The following is a 6,559-nucleotide window of genomic DNA, read 5'->3' on the forward strand; positions in this document are numbered from 1 at the left end:
TGCCATACATGACTGTAATGAGAATTCTAAGTTTACTTTGTTGAACTTGCCCTGAGATTATTAACTCTTATTCAGTAAACTGCAATGCCTGATTTCTTTCACTATCTCTCTTACAACACTGGAGGCATTTCATCTGAATAGGTAATATTCTTTATGAAATTTCAAGCCCAGGGTCAGCTCAGCACTGACTAGAATGTTGGAACATTGGTGGAGGCCAGGAAACAATGTCCAATCTAACTTGGCTATTTGTCAAATCATTCCTAGGGGGCACCTCTATAGTAAAAGTCAAAGACTTTCTGAAGGCTTTATTCTCATCAGGCCCTTCCCCAGAGATCCCACTTCTTCACACCTACATGCTGAGGTTCCCTCATGAACTTTGGCTGGACACAAACATTCAGCCCACAACAACATATATTTTTGAATATGTACAATAGTTACATGTAGGTATTATACTTTTAACCAAGTTTCTCTTTTCCTTCTTCACCCTTTTGTCCTCTAATATTTTAATTAAATTGTGTAAAATAATTTCTGGTTATGTCTTACAGGTTTTACAAGGTCTCACATAGAGGCAAATACATACTTAAATCTTTTGCTCCCTTTCTTTGTTCCCGCAATGGTCTCACCTCATTTTTCTTTTAATGCAGTTTTATAGAACTCATTCTGAATAAAACACTGGGCTCAACCTAATTTTTGTTTCATTTTCTCTTTTCTTGCTTTGTGTACTGGCTGGTTTTGTGTGCCAACTTGACACAGGCTGGAGTTATCACAGAGAAGGGAGTTTCAGTTGGGGAAGTGCCTCTATGAGATCCAGCTGTGGGGCATTTTCTCAATTAGTGATCAAGGGGGTAGGGCCCCTTGTGGGTGGTGCCATCCCTGGGCTGGAAGTCTTGGGTTCTATAAGAGAGCATGCTGAACAAGCCAGAAAAAGCAAACCAGTAAGAAACACCTCTCCATGGTCTCTGCGTCAGCTCCTGCTTCCTGACCTGCTTGAGTTCCAGTCCTGACTTCCTTTGGTGATCAACAGCAATGTGGAAGTAAGCTAAATAAACCCTTTCCTCCCCAACTTCTTCTTGTCGTGATGTTTGTACAGGAATGGAGACCCTGACTAAGATACTTTGTATTTTTAGATCAGGCTGGCCTTGGACTGATAGGAATGCACCTGCTTCGCCTTTTGAGTGCTGGGACTAAAGCTATATGCCACCACGCCTGATGATATATACCAATTTCATTTTGATTTTATGTGCATGGTGTTTTGCTTTTATGTATATCTGTGCTTCATTTGCATGCCTGATGCCAATGGAGGCCAGGACAGGGAGTTAGGTCCCCTGGAACTCAAGTTAAGGACAGTTGTAAGCTACCATGTGGGCACTGAGAATCAAACTCAGATCCTCTAGATCCTTTTTTTTTTTTTTTGGTTTTTTTTTTTTTTGGTTTTTTGAGACAGGGTTTCTCTGTGTAGCCCTAGCTGTCCTGGAGCTCACTCTGTAGACCAGGCTGGCCTCAAACTCAGAAATCTACCTGCCTCTGCCTCCCAAGTGCTGGGATTAAAGGTGTGTGCCACCACTGCCCGGCAGATCCTCTAGATCTTAACCACTGAGCCATCTGTCCAGTCCCATCAACCTAATATTTTTTAAAGTGGTCTAGTTTTCCATTATATGATATTTCTATTCTACTCAACCAGTCCTCTATTAATAGATACTGCAATCATTTTCTTTTTATCACTGGTATACATAATGCTCTAAAGTGTAATTTTGGTCATGTGTTGAAGTGGAAATTTCTGGATATGTCAGGTGATGCAGATGCAGACTCACCTGGTGTTTTGCTAAAGCAAGACTCATGGGAGGACATGTGGTATTTGAAGAGAGTATAAATAGTGCACTTACAATGGACAGTGCTAGATCTGCAACACTTGGTTGATCTTACCTCTCCACTGATCTTTGTGGCAGAGTACTTCTTCTGGCATCTTGGCTGATTCTGATGTCTGGCTGTTTCTGCTGCATTGTGCAACCACTGCTGATTCATGTTTGTTATCCTGACTACTGAACTGGACTGCTGGTATCCTGACAAACAGAGATTGGAATTGCCTCAAAGAACTACATCTAAACAGGTCCACATCCCCTTGTCCTATTTACTGCCTTTTCTCCCTTACCTTTGGATGGTGGGCTGGGAGGAGTAGGGCTGAAGCATTTGAAAACTTTTATTAAAAGAGTAGTTTTTAAAAAATCTAAGCTTACAATGCATCATTTTGTATTTTTGTATTTGCTTCATTAAAGTTGCAGAAATGGGATTTCTGGTTAAAGGCTAAACACTGCTGTAGTCTTAGAAGATGCCAATGAGTTTCTCTCTGAAGAAGTTGTGTCATTTTGCCCCACTATCAACACACACAGCATTTGTTTTTTCACAGCCCCACCAATAGACTTCATTATCAAAACTTTTTGGATGGGATGAGGGCATCTCAGTGCAGCTTTAATAATCACCTCTCCTTTTAAGACTGAATTTGCAGAACTTCCCCTGTAATTAAGAAGCACCAATATTTCTTTCCTGATCCACTGTCAGCCCCATTGCTTTGATATGTTAGGGGGTGTTGACCTTCTCTTTTTGCTTTCTAGGGCTTCCAGTCACTCTTTTCATTGTTATGACAAACTACCTGACAAGAAACTTAAGGAAGGTTTATTCTAGCTCAGGTTGAGGCTATATGTCTGTCATGGTGAGGAAGGCACAGTGGTGAGTGCAGGGAGGTACTCACACTGCATCTGTAGTCAGGAAGCAGAGAGAAGTGAATTCTGATGCACAGCTTCCTTTCTCCTTTTTATTCAGTCCATGATCTCAGCCTGGGGAATGGGGCTGCCCACATACACACACACCTAGAGACTTTTGTCTCCTCTGTGGGTCTAGATCCTATCAAGTTGTCATTTCAATCCTTCCTCTCCTCCCACTACCACCTCACGAAAGTCCTTCCCCCATTCCACCTTCCTCTTCTCTTGAGAAGGGGAAGCCCCCCTCAGGGTATCACAACCTCCATACCCCCCACCAACACACATACCATTTTTACTATGTTAATCCTACCTATCCATGAGCATGGCGAGGACTTTCCATCTTCTGGTATCTTCTTCAATTTCTTTCGTCAAAGCCTTGAAGTTCTTGTCATACATGTCTTTCACTTACTTGGTTATAGTTATACCAAGATATTTTATATTATTTGTAGCTATCGTGAAGAGTGTTATTTCCCTAATTTCTTTCTCAACCCATTTATCATTTGGATATAGTAGGGCTACTAATTTTTTGGAAATAAATTTTGTATCCAGCCACTTTGCTGAAGGTATTTATCACCTCTGGGAGTTTCCTGATAGAATTTTTGGGGTCACTTACATATAGTATCATATCATCTGCAAATAGCAGAACTTTGACTTCTTACTTTTCGTTTGTATGCCTTGATCTCCTTTAGTTGTCTTATTGCTCTAGCTAGAAATTCAAGTTCTATATTGAATAGATATAGAGTGGGCAGCCTTGTTTTGTCCCTGATTTTAGTGGAATTGCTTTAATTTTTCTCTCCATTAAATTTGATGTTGGCTATCAGCTTGCTATATATTGCCTTTATTGTGATTAGGTATATCCCTGCTTTCTCCAAGACTTTTTATCAAGAAGGGGTATTGGCTTTTGCAGCATCTAATGAGATGATCATGTGGTTTTTAAAATGTAGTTTGTTTATATGTTAGATTACATTGATGGATTTTTGTATGTTGAACCATCACTGCATCTCTGGGATGAAACCAACTTGGAATATTTTTTTTCTTTTTTTTTAAGATTTATTTATTTATGTTATGTGTGTGAGTACACTTTAGCTATACAGATGGCTGTGAGCCATCATGTGGCTGCTGATAATTGAACTCAGGATGGCCCCGCTCACTCTGGCATAATATGCACTGTCTTCAGACACACCAAAAGAGGGTGTCAGACCTCATTACGGGTGGTTGTGAGCCACCATGTGATTGCTGGGATCTGAACTAGGACCTTCAGAAAAGCAATCAGTGCTCTTACCTGCTGAGCCATCTCGCCAGCCCTTGAATATTTTTTTTTTAATGTGTTCTTAGTTTCAGTTTGTGGGTATTTTGTTGAGCATTTTTGCATCAATGTCCATGAGGGAAATTGGTCTTTGTTGAGTCTGTGTGTGGCTTAGGTATCAGGGTGACTGTAATCTCATAAAATGAATTTGACAATGTTCCTTCTGCTTCTATTTTGTAAAATAATTTAAGGAGTACTGGTATTAGCACTTCTTTGAAAGTCTGATAGAATTTTGCACTAAAATTATTTGGCCCTGGACTTATTTTGGTTGGGAGACTTCTAATGACTTCTTCTATTTCCCTAGGAGTTATAGGTCTATTTATATTGCATATCTTATCTTGATTTAACTTTGGTAAGTGGTATCTTTCATTTCCTTTAGAAATTCTAATTTTTTGGAGAACAGGACCTAATGATGTTTTGAATTTCTTCACTGTCTGTTGTTATGTCTCCCTTTACATTTCTGATTTTGTTAATTTGGGTATTCTCTCTCTGCCTTTTAGTTAGTTTGGCTAAAGATTTGTTTGTTTTGTTGATTTTTCTCTAAGAATCAACTCTTTGTCTCACTGATTCTTTGCCCTCTTTGTTTTTATTTTATTGATGTCATCCTTGAGTTTGAGTATTTCCTCCTGGATACTCCTGAGTCTGCTTTCTGCTTCTTCTTCTTCTTCTTCTTTTTTTTTTTTTCCTAGAGCGTTCAGATGTGCAGTTAAGTCACTAGTATAAGATCTCACCAATTTCTTTATGAAGGCACTTAATGCTATGAGCATTCTTCCTAGCACTAATTCATTATGTTCCTTAAGTTTGGATATGTTGTGCATTCATTTTCATTGAATTCTAGAAAAGTCTTAATTTCTTTATTTCTAACTTAAGCCAAAGATCATTGATTAGAGAGTTCAGTTTCCATTAGTATGTTGTTAAATTCCAGCATCAATCCATGGTGGTCTGGTAAGTAAGATACAGGGGGTTATTTCAATTTTCTTGTATCTGTTGAGACTTACTTTGTGATCAAGTATATGGTCAACTTTGAAAAAGGTTTTGTGAGATGTCAAGAAGAAAGTATATTCTTTTGTGTTTGGGTGAAATGTTCTACAGATATGTTGGGTCTATTTGAGTAATCATATCTTTTATTTCCACTATTCTGTGTTTAGTTTCTGTCTGGAAGACTTCTCCATTGGTTAGAGTGGGGCGTTGACGTCTCCCAATATTAATGTATGATTTAAGCTTTATTAATATTTCTTTTAAAAATGTGGGTGTCCTTGCACTTGGGGCATAGATTTTCATAACTGAGATGTCATCTTGGTGGGCTTTTCCTGTGGTGAGTATGAAGGGCCCTTCCCCATCTCTTTTAATTAGTTTTTGTTGAAAGTCTATTTTATTAGATTACAATGGCTATTCCTGCTTTCTTCTTGGGTCCATTTGCTTAGAAAACCTTTTTCCAGTCCCCCCCTTTTTTTTTGTTTTTTTGTTTTTCGAGACAGGGTTTCTCTGTACAGCCCCGGCTGTCCTGGAACTCACTCTGTAGACCAGGCTGGCCTCAAACTCAGGAATCCACTGGCCTCTGCCTCCTAAGTGCTGGGATTAAAGGCATGTGCCACCACTGCCCAGCTTTCCAGCCCTTTACTCTGAGGTAATGTCCATTTTTTTAATGTTGAGGTGTGATTCTTGTATGCGACAGAATGTTAGATTCTCTTTTGTAATCATTCTGTTAGCCTATGTCTTTTTATTGGAGAAACAAGTCCATTGATGTTGAGAGATATTAATGACCAGTGATTGTCAATTCCTGTTATTTTGATGTTGGTCATGGTTGTGTGTGTATGTGTGTGCATGCATGTATGTATTCCAAAACATGGGACAATCTAGAAAAAAAGTTTATATTTTTATAAAACTGTAACATACTAAGTCATGAAGATATAAACAACTTATCAATCTATAACAAGCAATGAGAGCAAAGCAATAAAATAAAAATGTCTGCCCACAAGAAAAAGACAGACTAGATAGATTTGTTGCTGAGTCCTGCCAAAGCTTTGATGAAGAGATAACACCAATACCTTCCAAACTTCCACAAAAGAAAGGAATGCTACAAAACTGATTCTATAAATGAAGCCAGAACTCTGATAACCAAAACAGATGAGGCTACAACAACTACCAAAACATCATAGAATAATTTTCTAGATAAAGATATTCATAAAAGTTCTCAATAAAATACTCACAAATCAAATTCAAGAACAATTGGAAATACAATATAGTATGATACGAGTTTGTTTCATCTCACAGATGCAAATATGGCTTAAAATACACAAATCACATCATTATCTCAATAGTTACAAAAAACAGCCTTAAAGTTGAACATAGCTGGGTGGTAGTGGTACATGCCTTTAATCCCAGCACTTGAGAGGCAGAGGCAGGCTGATTTCTGAGTTCAAGGCCAGCTTGCTCTACAGAGTGAGTTCCAGGACAGCCAAGGCTACAGAGAAGCCCTGTCTGCAAAAAGCCAAAA

Source organism: Mastomys coucha, unplaced genomic scaffold (genome assembly GCF_008632895.1).
Source record: "Mastomys coucha isolate ucsf_1 unplaced genomic scaffold, UCSF_Mcou_1 pScaffold12, whole genome shotgun sequence".
Taxonomy (NCBI): Eukaryota; Metazoa; Chordata; class Mammalia; order Rodentia; family Muridae; genus Mastomys; species Mastomys coucha.